Source organism: Saccopteryx bilineata, chromosome 11 (genome assembly GCF_036850765.1).
Source record: "Saccopteryx bilineata isolate mSacBil1 chromosome 11, mSacBil1_pri_phased_curated, whole genome shotgun sequence".
Taxonomy (NCBI): domain Eukaryota; kingdom Metazoa; phylum Chordata; class Mammalia; order Chiroptera; family Emballonuridae; genus Saccopteryx; species Saccopteryx bilineata.
This window is the reverse complement of record NC_089500.1, coordinates 664,078-687,015: the sequence shown is the minus strand read 5'-3', so window position 1 is coordinate 687,015 and position 22,938 is coordinate 664,078. Positions and strand designations below refer to the sequence as shown.

General features: G+C 50.4%; 1 protein-coding gene across 4 annotated transcripts in view; it reads left to right on the top strand.

Moving 5' to 3' along the window:
- Window positions 1-22,938, top strand: part of NFATC1 (nuclear factor of activated T cells 1) — a 92,762-nt gene that overhangs the window by 67,407 nt on the left and 2,417 nt on the right. The gene's annotated exons all lie outside the window — the stretch shown is intronic.

Here is a 22,938-nt window from a genome sequence, read left to right as displayed (position 1 = left end):
GATGGCCCGGGCGCTGGGGATGGCTCTGTGGCCTCTACCTCAGGCGCTAGAGTGGCTCTGGTCGCAACATGGCGACGCCCAGGATGGGCAGAGCATCGCCCCCTGCTGGGCAGAGCGTCGCCCCTGGTGGGCGTGCCGGGTGGATCCCGGTCGGGCGCATGCGGGAGTCTGTCTGACTGTCTCTCCCCGTTTCCAGCTTCAGAAAAATGAAAAAAAAAAAAAAAAAAACAGTTCTCTGGAGACCCTACAGGACGGAGTCCACCCAGTTCCCAGCCCGGACCGGCTGGTTGTGGGGCAGGGCCTCTCACAGCTCCTCTCCCTGGTGTCGAGGGCCACAGAGGGACCCGGCCTCTCTGCACACCTGTTCCTTCCCAGGACGTCAGTGTCTACACAGAGATATGGAGCCAAGCTTCCAGGGTGGTTGTGCCTCCAAGGGAGTCAGACAGATGTGCAGACATCAGCTTAAATATCTTAGTGTTAGTCCAGATAAACCTGACTTCTACCTGGGAACCACCAGAGGCTGTTGATCAGTGGAAGGACTGCTGACCTGGTGGAGGCTGTGACAGGCACGGTTTCTGCTGTGTCTGGAGGTGGGGGGTGCATTTGTGTTGGAAACCTGCTACCATAGACGCCAGCACAGCAGCAGGTAGGGACCTGCCCCTTGGTGAGGAAGGAGGAGAAAGGCAGTGACGGCTGTGAGTGTCCTCTGAGTGAGCTTGTCCATAAATAGGGTGCCGTGTCCCCCCCTGTGCTGTGACGTCAGTGTGGCTTCTGTTCCTTCCCCCTGGGGGGGTCACATGACCTGGAGCTTCAGTGTCTGCAGGTGCCAGCCCTTCTCTCAGCTACCTGGTGCACATGTAACTAACACAGAGCACTTTGAATTACACTGCTTTTCTCCCCAAAGTCTCATTCTACAGCCCAATTTTTTTCTGTGTCCTTGAAAGGGAACTTGGTGGGGCTGCTTTCAGCCCTCTTCTTTCACCCTTAACAAGAGGTCTTAGGTTGTCCCCTTTTTAAATGGAAAGTTGTTCAAAATGATTAATTTGAGGAAAAGAAATGGGGTGGAGCAAAGAGAAACAAAAAGGACAAGCCAGGGTTCTCATAGGTCTTGGACAGTCAGCACCATGCAGAGATCTTTGGAGCAGGTGGTAGTGGGAGCTGATACTCAGATATGACTGTTTACGGGTGAGGGGGGCGCGTCTGACTCGGCCTTTGTCCTAGGTGAGCTCTGAGCAATAGTCAAGTGTCCGTGTGTGAGCACTCCATGGTGGTGTCACCGGCTTTTCGTGTGTAGATATGCCATTTCCTCCTGCAAAGAAGTGAACACTGTTTGGGAAGTACTCAGGTGGCTTTGCCCCCATCACAAACCAGCGTGCGGCGTGGCCTGGGCGCTGCATGTTCTTTCTCTGATGCTCGCGCATAAGAGCATGAGCGCTTCGCAAACACCCCCCATACCCGTGAGCCGCGAGCAGCATTCAGCTATCTCTGTCACCAGAGCGTGAAGCCATAAAGCCGGGTATGTAAAGCATAATGGCCACATTCACAATGCCCAGCTGTCGGTGGACTGTCAGGGCTTGGTGTCTGGGGGGAGAGTAGTGACCAGAGCGGTGCAGGGCTCTGTCTGCATCTGTTGGACAACTGTGTTTTTGCAAGAGCAGCCAGGGCCCTGTAACTCAAGCTAGGCACTTGGCTCTGGGCCCTGCAGCTCCAGGCATAGAGCCAGCCAAACACGGACACTTCTAAGTGGTCTTCCTGACAAAAAAGTGCGTTCTTGCATGTGGACTCCCGGGGAACGATATTCACCAGCTCACAGATGTCCATCAGGTCCAGGCAGAGAAGAAGACATTTGCAATTGTACTAATTCTCTTCCCTTCTCAGCTGTGTCATTCTTGATTTGATGTGACACAGTACTGCCAACAGACGGAAAGCCCCGACGGCAGCAGCAGCAGCCGGTGCTGGACACGCGGCCTACAGCACTTCCCAGTATTCTCTGTTCACATATTTGACCTCAGAACAGTCCTCTGGTGCAAAACTGCCCGTGTCAAGCCCAACTGACAGAGCAGTAAACCGAGGGGTAGACAGAAATGTCATTTGACTTTCTCAGTAGAATCACAGTTAATGAGTGACAGGCCCAAGGACATTCACTCCCTGCCAGCTCTGATTTGAGCTGTCTCTCTGCTCTGTGACAGCCCCACTACTGTGCTTGGTGTTTCCCACCAGAGGTGAGTTCAGCAGAGATTCCTGCTCCAAGCAAGCTGAAGAGGAAGGTAGGCTATTTTTTTTCTTTACCAGAGAATTTCAGTGATCAACGGAGGCATATTTGGTAACTCAAGAAGGACCAGGAAATAGGTAGGACTTCCCAAGTGATGGAGAGAGGAACTTGGTGAATCACTCCCCCAAAAAGCAATATAAACACTGACAAAACTCTCAAGTCTATGATTTCAGAATCTGGAAATGAACCAAAGATGCAAGACAAATAGAAAGCGTTCATTCATGAGAAGCTGGACCTCGGTAAGAAGAGTAGGACCCTGCTGTGTTCACCTGGGCTTCCATCCCTCCTTGGAGCATGGTGTAAAAAGCAGGTACCTTACAGACATTGGAGGAGGTAGGCTTCTTGGGGGGCTCCGTTAAAAATCCCCGCAGCACAGCCATTATTTGGACTGGTTGTGAAGCTCCTTGGAAAAGCCACCTTCCCCCAGCATCATCCAAACCAACAGATGCTGGAATCATGCTCACCGGAGCCGCCCAGCACTGTGGTCTCAACTAGAGGAAGCAGGTACTGCACAAACCAAGTGTCCACAGGCGAGTCTGAAAAAACCTTGCATATGCACACACTCAGGAAAGACCTGGCGGGAAAGGGGGCCCAGGTGTTTGGCTGGCTGGAGACCCTGCACAAGCACGAGGGAGCACTGGTTTGTGAGGCCCCTGCAGCACTCAGATCTCCTTTACGAGTGCCCTCATGGCATAAGGCGTTTGAGGAAACCTGCCAACTGATCACTAACTGACCATTCAACTATACTAACCTGAGGGTGACCCCTATGATGCCAGGCCTAAAAACAAAACCAAGAGTTTTTTAAAAAGGAGACAGAGAACTTAGTAGCCACACAGTTAGTTCAGAAAAGTCATCAATCAAGTCAACAGCAGCAGGGAGAAAAAAAGAGTGCACAGTAACAAATCGTTGGGGGACGGCTGGTTTTGCTACAATATATCGTCTATAATTTCTAGTTTCAACCAAACAAATTATGAGAAGAAATAAAAGAAATAAAAAATATATGTCTCAAACATGGGGAAAACCACCCAAGGGCAACAGACAGCATCCCGGGAGGATTCCGACACTGGACTTAGTAGCCGGCTTCAGTTCAGCTGCTATAGATATGTCCAGAGAACTAAAGGAAACGACGTTTAAAGAACTGAAGGGGAAAGTGGTGTGTCCTATCAAACAGAGTTTCAATAATGACGTAGAAATATTTTATTTTAAAAAGAGCTAAATAGAAATCCTAGAGTTTAAAAATACAGTAACTGAAGTGAAAAATTCTTTGGAGCCAGCAGAGAAAAGGAATCAACAAACTTGAAGGAAAGTAAATAGGTTATCTAGTCTGAGGAACAGAAAGAAAAGAAAAGTGAACATAGGACATCATAAAGCACATGGACTTACACATCATGGGAATCCAGAAAGAGGAGAGGAAGGAATTTAAAAATATATTCGAAGAAATAATGACCAAAACCTTTTCACTTAGATGAAAAACAGCATTCTAGACATCCAGAAAGGCTAACAAATATGAGGTCAGGTAAAGTGAAAGTGATTCTCTCCTAGAGGCATCACAACTGAACTCACAAGTCACAGAACACAAGCCAGTCCTGAGAGCAGCAGAAGAACCCACTCCGGATGTGGGCGCCTCTGTCAAATTGACTGCTGACCTCTCCTGAGCAGCCACAGAGGCTGGGAGTGGTGGACGGTGTATTCAAAGGGCTGAAAGGAAAGGACTCTTCACTGACAAGTCGGTGTCTGGGAAAACTGGCCTGAGAACAAGGAGGCATGAAGCTACTCCCAGAAAAGCAAAGATGCAAAGAATGTGTTGCCAACAGGCCTGACCTGCAAGAGGAACTAAAGGTTATTAAGCAAGGTCACCCCAATAAATCTAATTTTAAAAAAGGAAGAGCTGAAAAGAGTCTTTCAGGTGGATGGTCACTCAGAGACCGACACAAAGAAATGAAAAGTAATGGTGAAGGAAGTCACAGAGGTGAATGAAAAAGACAGTCTAGGCATATTTTTAAACTCTTTTTCTGATTTAAAAAAAAGTCGCTAAGACAATAATTACAAAACTGTGCCGATGGGCTTATAATATATATAAATATGTCGTTGGTGTGATAATGATAGCACACAGGAGGGAACAGGGAAGGAAGCTATATCAGAACAAAGTTTCTGCCATTATTAGAAATAAATATTCATCTGAAATTGTTTCATGGTGAAACAACTGCAAGCATATTTTAATCTCTAGAGCAGGGGTCTCAAACTCGCAGCCCGCCCACCAATTTTGTGCGGCCGCAGACTGGCCCGCAGATTAATCCACGAAGTTTGATTAGTCTGCAGGCCGCACAAAATTGGTGGGCGGGCCACGAGTTTGAGACCCCTGCTCTAGAGGAACCTCTAAGAAAATAACTTTAAAACATATAGTAAACAAAACAAAACCAAAAAGGCATATAAATGATGCACCAGAACAAACACAGTTAACACAAAAGAAGGTGGTAATGTAAGATCATAGGAATAACCACTAAAAACGAAGAAACAGACTGCAAAACACGGAAACAAATAGTAAAATGGCAAATTAAATACTACAGCGAAATCACATTAAATGAAAATGAACTAACACTCCAGTGAAGAGGTGGAGCTTGAGAGACTAGATTGGGAAAAACCCCACAGGATCAACTATACACCTTCTACAGAAAACATCCCTTAGATTAAAAGAACAAAGAGGTTGTAAGTAAAAGGGTAGAAAAGAGATATCATACAAATAGTGCCCATTGGAGACCTGGAGAAGCTAGTCTATGTCAGAGAAAACCAGTTTGGGACCAAAAATATATATTACTAGAGACAAAGAGGGCATTTTATGAGTAAAACATAAATTGATCAGAAAGAAATAATAATTATGAATATATTTGCAACTAACAACAGGCCCCATAACACATGAAACAAAAACTGGCAGAATTATAAAGGAATAAATTGAAAGATAATTGGAAAATAATAGCTGGAGATTTCAGTATTCCACTTCAATAATGGATAGAACAACTAGACTGAAAATCAGCAAGGAAACAGAACTGAACAGCCCTGTGAACCAGCTACCAGACGTCTGCAGAGCGCTCTGGAGTGTGGGTGTGGGACGCTCCCAGGTCAGATTTTCTGTCTGGCCATAAAACAAGCCTGGATGACTTTTCAAGGCTAATTCTGACCACGTGGGAATTAATCTATAGAATCAACACAGTCCCTACCAAAATTCTGGCAGACTTTTTCTTCAGAAACTGTCATAGTGATGCTAAAATTTATGTGAAATTTTAAAGATCCAGGATAGCCAAAGCAGTTTCGAAAATAAAGAACAAAGTTTGGAGGCTCACTCATCTAGATTTCAAACCTACTAGAAAACTGCAATAATCAACACAGTGTGGTATTGATATACGACCAATGGAACAGATCAAGTCCAGGAGTAAACCCTGTGTTTATGGTAAATTGATCTTTAATGAAAGTGCCAAGTCATTTAATTGGGGCAAAGGATAGCCTTTTAAACAAATAGTGCTGGAACAATTATATGTACACATGCAAAAAAATTAGTTCACACCATTCATAAAAAAAAATTAACTCAAATTGATCATGAAATTAAATATATTAGCTAAAACAATGAAACTTGGGAGGTAATACATAAGAAAATCCTCCAATCCTTGGGTTAGGATTTTTTGGTATGATTCTAGAAACACAACTCATAAAATTAATTTTTTTAAAAAGCAGTAAGTTTGCCTGACCAGGCGGTGGCGCAGTGGATAGAGCATCGGACTGCAATGCAGAGGACCCGGTTCAGAACCCCGAGGTCGCCAGCTTGAGTGCGGGCTCATCTAGTTTGAGGAAAAAACCCACCAGCTTGAACCCAGGGTTGCCGGCTCCAGCAAGGGGTTACTCGGTCTGCTGAAGGCCTGCGGTCAAGGCACATGTGAGAGAGCAATCAATGAACAACTAAGGTGTTGCAACGCGCAATGAAAAACTAATGATTGATGCTTCTCATCTCTCTCCTGTTCCTGTCTGTCTGTCCCTGTCTATCCCTCTCTCTGACTCACTCTCTGTCTCTGTGAAAAATAAATAAATAAAAAAGCAGTAAGTTTGACCTAATCAAAACTCAAAAGTTTTGTGCTTCAAAAGATAACATTAAGAAAACGAGAAGACAAGCAACAGGAGGAATGTCTGTAAAACACCTATCTGATAAAGGGCCTGTACCCAGAACACACGAAGAACGCTATCTCTCCGCAGTGAGACACACAGCCTGCTCCAAACCTGGGTAAAAGGCTGACGCAGGCATCTCTCTAGAGAAGGTACGTGAGTGTCTGTGTGTCCCAGTAGACCAAGCTCTACGTCGATCAGGAGTCCCTAATTCAACTTCCCCGTGCAGTGGGACACTCCTGCTAATAAGCAGGGCTGGCAGCCTCTTTGAGACTACTCTTGAGGCAGCTATGAGGATGCTACTGTTAAGTGCCACTGGAGGAAAGACATGACCGACACACAAATTAGTTGCAATAATCACACAGGCAATTTATTACTCACAAATCCTTTTGGCGGGCCTGGGTACAGCTTAAGGGAGCCCTGTCGGCGTGCTCCTCTTGGCTGGCTTTGGTCAGAGCTCAGAGCGGTGTGGAGACAGTCCATCCACATCAACGTTGGAGTCTGGGCAACTACTGTAGCACGGGGCCCCTCAGCTTTAGTACCCTTTCTGGCCAATGCCTTCTAACAGGGGTCAATCTACATGATTATCACCTCAAACCACCTTTTTGGGAGTTCCTCACAAGGAACCCCCTTTATGTCAATCTACTGAAATGTTTACATTAAACCACTTTTTAAGATGTTCTTATTTCATTAATTTACAAAGTTAATATAAATAACACCAAGCCACTTCTTATCTATGTATAACTTCACACACACATACTAACTGGGCTCTGCTTGAAAGTCAGAGTCTGTTTATCACATTACAGAGTTATGACACCAAGTTACTTCTTATCTATGTATAACTTCACACACATACTAACTGGGCTCTGCTTGTAAGTCAGTCTGTTTATCACATTACAGAATTATGGCACTAAGCCACTATATTAATTCCTATCCAATTGGCATAACTTTACTTAATTTTAATAATTATTTTTAATATCCTTTTAATTACTTTTATATATCGTCCATATTTATATTTCTATATATTTAATTAGTATAACCTTATATTACTACAACACTGTGCGTCCACGGGGAGACACTTGACATCCGCAGTCACAGGGACACAGATGAGTTACGTTACCCACTGTGGTGGCTGTCATCGGAGTGAGGCTGCAGCACATTTTAAAAGGTGTGGAGAAATTGGAGGTCTCACACATTACTAATCACTTTGGCCATGTCTCAAAAGTGGAACCAAAATTTACCTTAAGACCCATCAATCTCACCATTAGGCATCTACCCAAGAGAAATGAACACGTTTGTCCAAAGACTGGCTCACAGTTTTCAGCGGTGTTGTTCACAGCAGCCGAACATTTGAAACAGCCCAGACGTCCAGCCCCTGGTGAACAGATAGGAAAAGGGTGTTCTATGCATACCATGGACTATTATTATTCAGCCACCAAAAGGAAGAACTAATTCACGGCAAGTCCTGCAGTCATGCGAGGACAGAAGCCAAAGACGAGACCATGTAGAATAAGGTCCATTTATATGAAAACACCCAGAACAGGCGACTCTCCAGAGCAGAGGACAGCCTGGCCCAGGGGCGTCCCCAGGGTGGGCCTGGGTCTGCTTCTCTCCTTCAGCGTAAGAAATCCATCTCCAGAAGGGATTTGAGGGCTCAGTGCAGTTCTGTGGTGTGCTCACTGAGCCTGTACGAGGCTCCATACCAGAGGGGACACAGTGCCTATAAAGCACAAGGCCCAGGTGTGTCCTGTGCGGTTTCTGTGTGTGGAGAGGGGGAACTCACGCAGTCCTTGAACTCCTTTTCTAAGGAGTGTAAGGAGAAAATTGTTTTTATATGATGTGGACACCATGCTGATGGCAGAATGTCTTTACGGGATAAAATACATGGGCCTGTTACTTCCTGTTTAGTGAAATTAAGGTTATCTTTAAAGCGTGGGCCGTGGGGGTGTGCACTTCTTCACCTGTCGCCACTGGCAGGATGGACGCTGTCCATTCTCCCTTCTCTGATCCGGGTGGTGGAGGCTGTCTGTCACAGGAATGTAGCTTTGGGACACAGGATTTTGAATCGCTTTACCTTTTTCAGTTTGAATTTTGAAACCGGGCTCTTCCTTCCTCCCAGATTACAAAGTAAAGAACAAAGAAAGCCTATTCCCTTTCTGAAACTTCCGTCTTATCAGGCCCAGGGACCCCAACTAATCACAGGCTGATACTTGGGACAATGGGCCGGTCAGCCAGGCCCCTCCCTCCAGAACACAGTGATGACTCCCAGAACCCACAGGCAGGTTTTTTTTTGTCCCGAAAAGGGGCTGACAGCGCAGGATGCGGTCATCGCCCTGGGCCAGGGTGGGTGTTATCGGCCCCCAGCCCATCCTCTCTGCCGCCCTGGGGTGAAGGCTTGCCCACGACCAGCCCTATCAGGCCCTCACAGCTGCTGTTATTTCAGATATGGTAGGAAGTGGGCCCTGGAGGACAGAGGGAGTCCCAGCAGCGTTGAGAAATGTCTGTGATTTACCCCTGGCCCTGGCTGTAGTCCAGCCCTCACGGGAGGAAGAGAAAAAAGTGCAGAGAGATGCTGTCTGACCTCGCAGACGTGGGTTGAGGGGGCTTTGCCGTCGCCCAGGGGCCCCAGCTGCCACACCAGCAGCTAGGCTGGCAGCTCCCTAGGCCCTGCAGGGTGGGACGCATATTCAGGCAGCACCCTTTGGTCTCCCTATTGGATGGCCTGCTCCGTCCTCTCTGCCCATAAAGGGGGGCTGCCTTCCATCCTGTGGGTCCCTGCAGGTTTCTCAGGGCTCAGCTCTGCCCCAGCAGAAGCCAGGGTGGAAACTAGGACTGATGCTGTGCATCAGTGTGCTTGAACTCCGGATAGCTCTGTGTGGGCGTGGCCAGCTCCTCAAAGACACAGTCCAGGATGGCGGCTGGAGCTGTCACAGAGATACCTGCCGCCTATACCTGCCCTGAGTGCTGGGTCTAGGATACGTGCTTAGAAAGGGCCCAGACGCAGCCGTGACCCACTAGCGACCTTGCTAGCATATGCGAGTGTTCAGTGTGAGAAGTTACGTTTTAGGATCTTTCCTCGCAGTTGTGGCCCAGGCGAGACTGGTCTGCGTGGGAAATGTGGCAGGGTCCTGTGTCGGGGCGGCCGCGGTCCTGGGTGGGGAAGTAAGCTGTTTGCTGCTCTTGGCACGGCTCCTGCCTCACAGCACCGCTCTGAGCTGCCTCCACGTGCACTTTCCTCTTTCCACAGTAGCTGTTGCCAGCACCCTGTAAACTGCCGTATATCACACAGATTTAAGAACCTAAACTTTAAAACAAATTAAACTCTTGTTGACATTGTAATAAAAATCAGAATGGAACTGAGCAGCTCAGTAGACGCAAACTTCAATTATTTTTGTGGATTTGAGGTTGTTTGCTGGGACCCCAGACTCCTAGCACCGCGCGGTTATTTCCTCTTGGCAGACTGCTGCAGAGGAAAGGTGGCGGAGGACGCAGAAGGTGGCAGCCTCTGGGCTGGATGGTGGGGGGGCTTCCCCGCACATCACTTGAGTGTTTGCTCTGGCCTCTGCAGGAGTGTCTGCGGTCACACTGAAAAAGCAGCCACAGTATAGCTATGTGCGTTGGGGACAGGGAGCCATGTGTAGGTGTTTTTATGTGTTTTAATTTAAGAAAGGAGCTCAAAAACTGTGGGCATTGGTCTCTTTGTAGGTGTTTACATGGATCACAGCAGCCCTTCAAGCACAGGTCGGACTGTCCGTCACACTTGCTCCAAGCACCCCACCTCCCTTATCTTCATCACCACACGCACCATGATGGTTGATACTCTGTTCACAGTCCCTCTCACTCCCCAAGATGGAAATGGTGGTTTCCACTGGATCAAATGCCAGTGTCCACCCTGCATGCAACTTCCTGCCATGATAACGCAGAACAAAGCCCTGCAGAGAGGGCTGCAGATGGATGGGGTGATTGATGGAGTGGACAGGCGTTCTCAGACAGCGGGCTCCCGGGAGCCGAGTTTTGACCTGGGCTTCCGAGGGAGCCTCTCACCAAAACCGCCCAGCCCTCCCTCGCCTGCACTTCCTCCTCTGAGTGGCTTCCTGTTTCTCTCTGATTTCAGGGCCAGGTTGGCAGCGAGCTTCATGGCCTCTGGCTCACAGAATTGCTGATGTCCACTGTACACCCTTGCTGACCAGAGCTCCCCTCCATTGTCCCCCTGGCTAAGTCTTCAAACCTGCAGGCTGATTGAGAGTGGCGGGGGGGGGGGGGGGGCAGCAGGGAGCAGATGGGGCCCGCTCATCCCCACGTGCAGTGACTCACAAGTGGCAGGAGGGTGAGCAGAGAGGACTTAAAGTCATGACCCTCTAGGTGACTTCCCTCAGTTCACTCAGTGCCTCTCTCTGGGTGGAGGAACCTGTGGGTTTAGATACAGCTTCTCACGTGCTTTGCAGCCCTGCTCACCAGGGTCTGCATATACGGGTCTGCATATACATGGGCATTTTCACAGCATTTGATCCCTTGATGGGGTCAGTGATCTCCACCTGATCTCAGGGCATTCGGTAACGTGTGCGTCTTTGCTCTTAAATGTGGAGACGGGGTGTGTGTGTGTGTGTGTTTGTGTAAGGAATGTTAAAAAAAAAACAAAAAACAGCCTCTGAACTGTGCTCAGGGACCCCATCCACATCATCTGGGGCTTTGTTGCTCGTTGTTATGGAAACAGGCCACAGCCATGTCCAGCGCTTCAGTGAGACGTCATGTCAAGCCCCAGCAACTTCAGTCCAGGACAACGAGGGTCTCACCGATCTCAGTCTGATGAGTCTCTCTGTCAGTCATTTTTCTGAGGACATAGTGTAAGGCTTATTTGGAAACCAAAGTTAGAGAATGAATTAAAACTAAGTTTTCCAGACAGATGGCATGTCGCCCCATGGAGAGAAAGAACTACTGCAAGCAGACGCCATGCAGACTTCCATAGCAGCACCTGCGCCCTGAGCAGGAAGCCTCGCAGACAGTGCCCCAGGTGCTGGTCAGAGACATGTGGGGGGCAGGTCCTTGGCGTCTCTGTGGCGGCCATGGGCGGCCAGTGTTTGCAGGTTTCGCACTTAGTCTGGCTCAGCAGGGTTGTGAGGATGCAGGGTCACACCCTGACCCCTAGAAACCCTAGTGGGAGTCAGGAGAGCGAGGCAAACATGAAGCAGAGTTCAGTATTTAGATGACAAATCAAGAGAATAACAGTGCCTGGTGAGGTGCCACAAGACTTGTGGAGGTGATGTAACCATGAACCTGAGGGGCTCAAGGTGGCACCACTGGAGGGACTCTGAGAGGAATGCAGACCAGGGCGGAGGAGGACAGGCCATCTGCTCTGGGCCTGATGGGGCCTCTCTGCTCACCTGGGAGCTGCATTCAGTGTCCCTCCATGAAGGGTCTCCAGGCCCCCAGGTGGGAGCAGCTGGTGGATAGAATTTCCCTCAGAAAGCGGGAGGTTGCACCGTGGTCCCCAGTTTTCAGCCCCCGTGCCCCCTGTAGGTGTTCTAGAAGAAAATGCAGGTGACTCCTCTGCCTGTTCCTTCCAGTGTTGTTAGCAGGGCCACCCCATGGCCTGGACTGAGAGGCGGTCCTGGTGGTCAGCCAGGAAGCCAGAGCGTGCATGTGCGGGCCGGGCTGATTCGATTTGGCAGAACGGAAGCCCAGTAATGTGCAAATTACAAGGGCGTCAGGGCCCTTTGTACTGACTGCAACTTCCCTGGCACCCTGTTCATGTGATGAATTGCTCATTACGTGCAGCATTGGAATAGCTCCCGTAATGATTAATAATTGGATAATCAATACCAGAATTCAGTCTCGGGTGTTTCTTTCCACTCCAGGGCCAATATGTCCTAGAGATGACAGGCCGGTCTCATTGGCCCATGTGTCTGACTCCCCCGCTCTCTCCTTCCCTGTTTCCTAGATGAGGAGTTTTTAACGTGAACTGAGCAGACAGATCGCTGCGTACTCTTCTTGTCCCAAGTGTTCTGTTCCCATCTTTCCAGAATGGCCCCGTGTTGGTCGGTTTTGTCCACGCTGGTCCCACAGTTTTTACTCTCAGGGTAAGCCCAGTGTAGTAAGGGGTAGGGGACCAGACTATTCATGTGCCCTGCAGCAAGAGCGGGACTCGGCAGTTGCCTCTGGCATGTCAGGGGCACCTCGTGGCCTTTCCTCGGGTGGCGGGGGAGACCGAGAGTGAGCCATGGGCACCTGAGGAGGGCAGCATCCCGGCCAGGCTGCAGGGAGAGGCGTCCAGTGCCCCCAGATGCTGCCGGGGTGGAGCGGACGGAGGAACGTGAGCAGGTGGGTCTCCCCATGGGGGCACCACGGCTCTTACGGATGGATTTCACCCTGGCCACGCTCGCCTGGCAGCGGTGGAGAGAGGTGGTGGCAGAGTGGGCTGTGGATGGAAGTGCGGACTTGGGGACAGGTGGACGGACACGTCCGTTTTCAGGACCTACATGGGGACAGGCAGGACTCAGTACCTGGGGCGGTGGCGAGAGGCTCAGGCGGGGGGTGCAGATGGCGGGGAGCTGTGCGTGGGGCCCACAGACGTCAGGGCGGGGCCGCGGGGGAGCTAGCAGCTGAGGCCGCGTGCTGAGGACCGAGCCCCGGGCACCGCGCCGGAGGGACACGAGGGCGCGGAGCTGAGACAGCATGAGGCGGCAGGATGCGGTGCGGCCCAGACGGGCGGCGCCAGATGGGAATTCGTGTTGAAGCTGAACTGAAGGCAGTGCTGCAAGGCACGAGGAAAAGAAGAGTTTGTGCCGCCAACGCTGTGTCCTGTGCCCAGACCGCCCACCAGCAAACCAAAGGACAGAGCAGAGTTGCGGGCGCGCACGGCACCCCCGCCCCCACGCTCTGAGCACGGCACCCCCCCTGCCACGCCCTGCGCACGGCACACCCCCACACTCTGCGCACAGCTCCCCCGCCACGCCCTGCGCACAGCGCAGCCAAGCCAACTTCCGGTTCCCCTGTTTTCCTCAGTAGATGAGGACGATGACGACGGAAGAAGACAGCATTCCTAGCTGGGATGTGGGAGGTGATGGGCGCATCTGTGCGCCCACCGCATAGGGATGCGACCTGTCCTGCAGGCTTGTGCTGCCCTGCTGGTGCAACCGCAGCAGGGGGGATAGCTTGCAGGGTCATGGTCCTATCCTGGGTCCTCTGCCAGGACTTGGGGGCCGCCTCCGCGCCTGGAGCTACGAGGTGGCAGGCGATGGCCGGGGCAGGGCCGCCTCCCTCCTTTTCTGTCCCTTCCGCCATTCCCGGGTCTCTGTGTTACTCTGCCCGACATTCCTCAGAAGTTTTAGAGCATCCTCCAACCTCAAGCGAAACATCACTTGTACAGTGTTATATTTTCAATTAAAAAAAAAAAAAAAAACTAGTCCAGAATTTCTTCTTAAAGGTGTGAGTGGGGTTTAGGGTGTTTTGAAGGTGAGCAGCACTAGAGAAGTGAATTAAAATTAAGGACAGAATTAGCCGGAGGCACCAAAAAGGCCTCTTCGCGGCCCCACGCCAGCCCCGTGCCTCAGCCCTCCGTGTGGACCGGGCCGCAGCCGGACTCGGGCTCCGATAGTCTGGTCCGGGGGGCTGGGGGGGGGGGTGACCCAAAAACCTGCGTCCATCTCAGCTGCAGGTGACGCAGCCGACCTCGGCGTGGCGAGGAGCGGGTGCGGGGCTCGCGTGGGAGGGGACCGGCCCATTTCCGGCGCCCCTTGGATGTTTGCTTTTAATGACGAAAATGCTCAACATCCACAGGACCAAAGGAACGGTCCGATGGGGTCACACACCCCTCTCCCAGGTCCAACACCAGGGCGGCCGCCGAGACCACACACTCCAGCCCACTGTTCCTCACAGTTACATCTTTTAAGTGCCCGTTTCCTTCCATGGGATGCCATGCAGCGACCACACCTAACAGTTACTCACGCTTCTTTGGTCAAGTGAGGACTTCGTTCAAAGTTACAGTGAATGACGACCAGGTGTGGTTTCACTTTCTGTGAACCCAGGTGCGGCTGCCTCCTTCCTCCATGACCAAACCTGGCAGCGGGTGGGCGTCCTGGGCACCGGCCTCGGGGACCAGCAGGAGGAGGCCAGCGCACCAACCCGCAGCTGCCTCTGTCTCCCCCCCCCTCTCTCTCTCTCTCTCTCTTTCTCTCCAGGCCCATTTGTTTATTTTCATTTTCTTCATTAAAGGGAGCTTTTACAGTTTTTTTTTTCAACTCTATTAATTATGATTGAATAGGAATTTTGTGATTCGGAGGAATGGATTTCCTAGTGCCACAAAGCCCTGGAACAACGCTTGTTGGCAGGTAATGAGCCCAGCGAGGGGCACAGATAAAATAATGGGCACTGATGTGGCAGAGCACACGCCCTGCTGCTCAGTGGACGGAGGCGAGGAGGACCAGCCTGTGGAAACGCCCGGTCACATGGTGGCCGGTCCCCACAAGTGCCGGAGTTTCCACACCGAGCCGTTTGCGTTATTTGGAGAATTCAGGCTAAATAAGGCAGCAGCACGGAAGGTAGGAAAATTATTCTGTTTTAATGGCTGCAGAGTGTCATGTAACAACAGTGTTCATCAGCCAACCCCACATCCAGCTGGGAGGGTCATGTTTTATTAAAACCGTGACTTGTTGTCAGTCAGTCCCACTGCTGTCCCGTTCTCTCCTTCCAAAAATAGCAGGCCCCCTGGCACTGGCTGATTAGGATTAAAAAGATAAAAATAAGTGAAGGCTGAGATGGGTCCAGGACACCTGAGGTAACACAAGAACTTACTTTTTAATGAAACTTGAGAAACTGTTATTTTCCACTGCTTCACAAAGCATCTTTGAGGGGGGGAAAAAAAGGCAAAAAGTGAAAAAAATATTTTAGTGATGTTGCAGCTCTGCATTTTCAGAATTACAGTGGTTGTGATGCACTCCAGGCCAAATTGCTCTGTTTTAACTCACGGTCAGAGGCAGCGCCTTGAGCAGTCGGCCACCTGACGGGCCCAGTGTGGCCGATGTGGACATAGCAGGCGCACAGGAGACTGTGGACCCAGGGCCACCTGCGAAGAAGTAGGTGCTCATGGAGGACTTTCTAAGGTGTTGCCTCTTCTGAAGAATTAAAGCCCTTGAGAGAGACCACTGCACCTCCTCAGGCCCCCACAGGTCCTTCCCACCAGGACCAGACCCACTATCACAGGGAACAGAGCATGTCCTCTGCTTCCTAATTCTCCTCTCTGAATTGTAGCTTTTATCGTGGTGTTTCCGCATCCTCAGCTCACGTCCACTGTGATCCCTTAAAAAAGAACCAGTGAAAGCATGAGTGCTGGGCTTTCAGCCGCCCACTGAAGCCACAGCCACATGGGACACGCAGCTCTCACACCCCAGGCAGGAAAGGTCACAGCCATGAGCGTCTGCGCCCAGCAGGATGTGACCCTCCGTCCAGAGCCTGTAGATACGGGGAAGGTTTCTGTTGGCAGACAATTGGGAGACGTCCCAGAGCTGCTGCTTTGAGAACAGGTTTGGCCTGAGATATTTCTGGGTCCCTGCGTCCACCTAAATTATTGTGCTTTTAGGTTACAACACTAACTTTAGCTAAAGGTGTGTTTTCTGGGAAAGTTAGAAAGTACTTTTTAAAATTATCTCCTAGTTATAGGAATGAGAAAGAGTATCCTTCCTGTTTTGTTTTGCTCCTCAATGAGCTATTTTGGCTTTCCCTTAAAAATAAAGTTGTTTGTGACGCGTCCCCTGTAAAGATTACGCGTTTTTCCATTTCTCGGAGGAGCGTGGAGGGAGCAGTGGGCACTGCTCTTGTGCGAGTGTCCGCTGATGAGCCGTGTTTCAGTGACTGTGAGCATTCACAGGGTGTCCACGGGACAGAGTACAGGGTGGGACTTCAGCCTGTGTAGATCCCACAGTGGAATCATTAAGACTCTTTTGTTTTCCATTTAGCTTTTGTTTAAAGGACAATGATGTCGTTAAAGAAATAGCTCTTTTCATGGGAAAGCAACATTTGTAGCATGTAATAAAGCCAGGAACAGAAAAATGACAGGTCCCTGCTGGGCTGGCTAATTTACTGAGGGGCAGTAGATAAATACTGTTAGTTGTTTTTTTTTTATTCCTAGTACAATTAATTGGTTTCCTTACTGGAACTAACGTAACTATTTGTAAATGCTTTAAAAAATATTTTTATGTAATTAAGCTAATATGTACAAATACGGCATTTTTTTTTTTTTAGTTGCCAGAACTGTTTATTTGCAAAGGATAGTCCTTATCCATCTTAACTTTTTTTTAAAAAAAAAAACAAAGATGAAGCAGTGCTGGGTTAACATTGAGAAACCAAATTTCTGGTTTTCCAAGCCCAAATCCAGTTCCTGAGGAGCTAGGATTCATGTCTGTGAACACCCAGAATAATTGTACTGCCTGCCTCCCCGATTCTCCCTTCCCTGGAGCCCGCAGCCCTGGCTGGCTCACAACACTGAGGGCTGCTGGGTCATGTGAGCCATGGTCACGCCTGGTTGTCACTCATGAGGGACCAGCCAGACTGCTGATTCTGTGTGACAGAAACAAAAAGACACAGGTCATGTTTGCACAGGTATTTGTCCCGATAATAAAATAAAATACTTGTATTGCAAGAGACGTGGGAACTACAAGCCCAGCAGGACCAGGCCCTCCATGTTTGCCATGTTGTTCTTGGGAGAACATGTGGGCCTGTGGTTGAGCTCTGACTTTGCATGAACTTCAGACCATTGTGACTTTCACTCATATGCCCAGTAATTTTCTTCTCTTTCCGACTATCGGTAAACTGAAAGTTTACCAGAAAGTGCCAGTGCATGCATACTTGTCTTTTCTTTGTAAAAGCAGGTGACTCAAGCTTCTGATGGAGCAGTTCAGCAATTGTTGTGCCGTTTAGAAAGCAGGCTGGAGGCCGAGGAAGCCCCGGCCTCTGCCCCACCTCCCTGCTGACATTCGTGGGATCCTGGCTGCCCTGTATCCCACCCTCAGAGCCTGATTCTACTCCTGACCCTGTGTAGCTGCTCCATGAGGACCGGCTCCCATCCTGCTCTCTCTAGGCCTGAGTCCATGAAAAGAATGGTGTCCACCTCCCAGAGAGCTGGTAAGAGGCCATAGGCTCGTGCTCCGTCGTCCCCACCAGACAGAACTCTGATCTCCATTGAGTTGAGAGGGACCTTGGCCAAGCCTCCTGTCTTCACAGATCGGACTTAGGCCCAGCCCAGGCAGGACCATGTCACGTGGAGCTTCCAAGGTGGCCTGAGAACAGGCCTTGGTCCTCTAGCCACCCTCTCCCCACACTGCATGCCCAGGCTGCAGAGACCTCCCGTCAGGTCTTCTAAAGGGAGGTCACAGGCCCCCAGCACTGGCCGCTGGCTCACGTGCCTCTGAGTGATGCTGTGAACGCAGGGCCTAGAGCGCAGGGGGAACATGGGTCTGAGAAAAGTAGGAAGTCACGGGGTTTTCGGGAGTTTTGGCCTCGGAGGTGGTTGGTTGCCACTCGAGAAAGCGTCATATGGCTTAGGCACCCTCTGGATCCTGGGATGTCAGGCCATCTTTAAAGACAAATACCTAGATATGCTTTCTGTAGTTCTGTCACTTTATAGGGGTTTCTTTTCCTCCAGGGTTTATTTCTGTTTTAACTCTGGTCATGTAACACCTCGGTTTCCTAGAATCTAAGGGACACACTAACTGTCAGGACCTGGGTTCCCTCCATGGCCACTGTTTCCTCCTGCAGGTTAAAGTGACACAGCTCTCCCTTCATATTCAGAGTCCCTCCACACAGAAGCGTGGCTGTCACTTATTCACTGAGAGGAGGAACAGGACAGTGGGTGAAAAGCCTCGAGACCAGCAAGGTTCACAATGCTGGCTGACCCCTGTTCATGCTGCAGTTGGTGGCCTATGGGCCGGGTGCCCTGAAGGTCCCAGCCAGCTAGGGGTCCCTGCACGGTGGGCACTGCCCCTCACATGTCAACTCCTAAGAATGACTCACAACGGGAGAGTTTGCTGCTATGGTGGGACATCCACTCAGTCCGTGTCTGGTCCCCACCCACATTTTTCATGTGAAATGGAGAGTTGGGGGCCTGGCTACTGGGACTTCTGAATGAAAACTTGATGGGGTGTCAGCAATCCCCAGGCACTGAGCTCTGCGCCAGCGCTCAGTTCACTTGCCCTTTGTTTTAGAGCAAAGGAAATGCTGACGTGTCATGTGTGTTCTTACAATACAGTGGAAAATAGGTGATTGGAGAGGCCCCGCACAGTTCCTTTGGTCGCGTCCCTCTTCCCTTTATAACAAAAATGTTTGAAGCTCATGAAAGCCGGTACAGGAGAAATGACTGAAAAACATGTTTCTACGTCAGCAGAGACCAAGTGTGTGAGGTGGGCGGGATGTTGTGCTCTTCTGAGAGAAGTGCCTCTGACAAGAAGGTACTAGCTGTGTCCTCCTCACTTCCCCTCAGAGACCCCATGTCTCTGAGCTGAACAGGTGAGACCAGTGAGCCCCAGACAGAGGGAACAGTGGTGCTGGAATGAGGAATGGAGGGGACGTCAGGCTCAGGCACCAGCAACAGGCCTGAGTCCGCCCACCCTTGCAGCATCAGCTGGGGGACACCCACCACGGCTCTCGGTCCTTCATGACCTTCCTAGTAATGTTAGAAAACGACTCCTGTCCACCTGTCAGTGTGCAGTGCATCTAGCAGGTGCGTTCTGGCAGCCTACAGAACTGCGGCTGAGGTGGTAGAGCTGGCAGCCACGCTCTGGTCAGCGGTCCTGATCTCAGCCTCCTCACCCATCAGTGGAGCCTTCCGTCATCTCTCCATGGACAAAACTCACAATCGCAGGGTCTGCCTTTCCTTCCTCACAGGACACTGCAAAATGTCCAGATGTGCCTGGGCAGGTGCTAGGGCTGTGTGGGTGCCGGGTGACCCAGTGCTCTGCTCAGTCCTTAAAATGGGGTTTCAGATCCTTCGTTGCTTTCATAAACTAGGACAGAAGTGTGGGGGAACTTTGCCTAAAAGCCAGGCATTGAGAGGGGCAAATGTATTAATATTCAAACTCTGACAATTCCTCTCGTTTGCGCTGTCCTTCCACATTCGTCACAAAATCCATGAGTGAACCTGAGGGATGAACCTGGGTGTTTCATTGCAACATGAGGCTTTGGGTCAGCATTTTTCAAAATCATGATGAAAAAGAAGAAACTCATTATATGGAAGTACATTGTACTTTAAAATGGATACTTCACCTGGATTTGAATAAGAGGTCATGTCATTTTAGGAAGAATTTAGTTGACATTTACAGATAATGTAAGTACAGATAAAAGGCTGTATGTTTGAGCTTTTGTACTTAAAAAAAAAATAGTGTCAGATCTGTATGCAGAGCCGGATTTTGGTGTATATGATATCCTGTATACATATCCCAGATTAGAGCAAGAATTCAGACTGCCACAGAAGTCTTAGGAAAAAAATAGTTTCCACCTTAGGAGCATTTAAGAGAAAAATTAAATATAAGGGAAAAAACCTTTCTTATTAAATCAAATTGTGGTGTAACAGCTCACCACATCCTGTTGAGGGACATCTGACGTGAAGCAAAGGTTCCGCTTTCAGGTCTCTGACGAGCCAGGGGGTCACATGTTTACCTGCAGTTCAAAATAATTGTATAAAGAAGAAACCTTGGTGTAGGTGGAAAAGCTGAATAAGACATGGAAACTATCAGCAGAGAGAAGACATTGTGGGAAAGCGTGGGTGTCACCAACACAACCATATCAAAGGGAAAAAGCCACTCCCAAAATAGCCCGTGCAGAATCCTGGTCGCTGCAGCCGGCTGTGGACTCGGAACTGTGACCTCATGGAAGAGAGATAGGAAGTTGTGGCCAGGAGAGGAGCAGGGCGAGAGGGTCCCAAGGTTTCGTTCTCGGCCCAGCCGTCAAAAAATACTTGACCTCCACCTGTCTGTCAAAGAGGAGCCATCATGGCATTCTTGACTGGATCTAGCACAGACTGTGTCTGGGGAAGAACGTGTAACTTTCTGGTTGTCCATCCTCAGTTGTGTAGAGAGCTGTGCAGGCAGGCTGCCCTCCACTCTGCAGCGTACGGTGGTCCATCTTGGCTTGCTGCTGGACGCACGCAATCCCGCAGCATTCTTAGGGAAGATCCTAGAGGATGTTTGCACATGTGTGATAGTTCTTGAGTGAATTCCCAAGGTGTCTGAAACATTGTGACCCTGAACTTGACATTACTGGGCTTAGACAAAGCAGTATCTGATGACCCAGCACTTCCAGCCAACACATTGTAGGAAGGGAGGCAGGGCCAGTTGCTCATCAGAAACCACCAGACCACGATGACAGATGGGAGCTTTGCTCACTCAGTGGGCTCTTCCAGCTTCTGGATTCTCCCAGTGGCCCCAGTGGGGTCAGAGAGTAGGGTTGGCACCGAAGTAGCCCCGTGGTGGGAACCAGGGCCCTGGATGGCTCAGGACATGCTGAGTGATTTTCCCGCTCCCACCCACGGCAGCACTCCCACAAGGTTCAGGTGCCCCCGTGGGCAGTAGGGGAAGCCCACTTCTGAAGTTTCTTCCCCTTTTATCTTGTCAAACAGATGTTATTTTCCTGTGGTCTGTGTAACCTTGAGGAACTAGAAGATTCTAGCTGCTTTGCTTACTGCCTCCCCCAGTTCTCCATCATTATTACTCCTCAGGACACCCCGTAAGCCCTTGGCCTCCCTCTGTTCCTCGTGATTATTGCCCCTCAGGCTTCCCTCCTGTTATCCATCATCGCTACCCCTCAGGACTCTCCCGTTGCCATCATATTACCTCTCAGCCTTCCTCTCGGTCCCCACTCTCGTCACACCATCGGCCCCTGTCAGTCCTCATGATGACTAAAACCTCAGATCATCCTTCAGTTTCAAGAATTATATAACCTTAGTCCCCCACCCTGTTCTCCATTCCTATTCCCCTCGGGACTTTCAATATCTAATCTTACTAGATCATATTTGTGGTCTGGGACCTCGATGTTCATTGATACTGGGATAAAAATTAAAACCCATCTCTTGCTATAGTAACACTGAAGGGTCCATCACTTCTTCAGGGGGGACCCGTGGTCACCACTGTCCCCATCCATGAAATCTTCTCTGCTTTGATGGGTCATAGCTCACTTTGCACCTGGATTAAGACACCCCTCTGCTTCCATGCCCGCTTTCCCAGTGGCCCTCGCTGCCCCATGGGAGAAATCCTGACCTAGAAGCCCAGACCACTGCCCTGTTGGCCCCAAACCTGTTGCTTAACCTGAAAGCAGTTGAGGAAGACCTGCTTTGCCCCTGGCCTAGGGCCAGGTTTAGGAGTAAGTGAGATAATGACCATGAAAGCAACTTGTAAACTGCCCACCCAGTGCTACAGGGAGAGATAGTGGGGTGCTCTACCGCATGGGCGTTGTGGTGATGTGACTCTGTCCCCTCACCAGCCACTAGTCTCTCTCCACACAAGCTCTGTGTCTTCCAAGTGTGTCCCACACACTGTGCCTGGTGCAATCCCCTCACGGCTGCGAGCCTGCTACGTCCCAAGACAACAGCTGGAGGAACTCAGGGTTTGTGATTTTTCTTTGTCAGAACGTCCTTTGATGTGGTGATGTCCCGCCAAATACAAACTGAACATGTGCCTCTTAAAAAGGGAAGAGTGTGACGAGTGAAATGGGGAAGAAGGGTGACGTGGTCTCTGTGTCCCAGGCACCCGTCTGTGTGTCAGGAAGCAGCACAGCCCAGAGGCCTGGGGATCTCTGGGGCAAATGCCAGGAATAACAGAGAGAGATACCTGAGCCAGGCAGAGAGGGCAGAGTGGACTTCATGGTGCCTGACTGTCGTGGAAAAGCTCCCTGTGGCTACAGAGCCGCCATGCATGCTCTCCACCAAGCATTGCCCTGAGCTCTGGTCTGAGCCCGGCGTCACTGCCCTGTGGCAGCTGTGAGTCCCTCCGAGTGTCAGGCAGCTCGATGTCACGTCTGTGCTTTGGGCGGGGTCCAGGCATGTCCTCTGCGGGCAGGCTGGCCGGAGCCCCTCACCCTGGCAGCAGATGGACACTGCGCCCTGGGTCTAGGCCAGGCCACATCGTTGGGAAGAGTCAGGGTTCGGGGAGTGCAGCGCAGGATTCCTGTGATCCGGGGCCAGCGGGTGCTGTTATCAGGTCCCATGACACAATTCCTGGTTCCCCCAACCATGCTTTGTTATTGTTATTCTTAAAAATACTTGGGGGGGGGGTGGATGTTGAAAGGGAATGTAGGGGAGGGAGTGGGAGTGATGAAATGCACACAGCTAATTGCTCAGGAAGCTGCCCTTGGACAGACCGGGGCCTCTGCAGAAACACGTGGAGTTTATCTGGGCAGCAGAGGGAAACCCGGCTGTTCCATGACGTGAGTGTGTGTTCCCCACCTCCAAAGTCTGTCAGGAAAGTGACCATGGTGACACCATTTTCACTATCTGAGTGCCCATCAGAGGTGGAGGGAGGGGTGTTGTGCGGCTTACT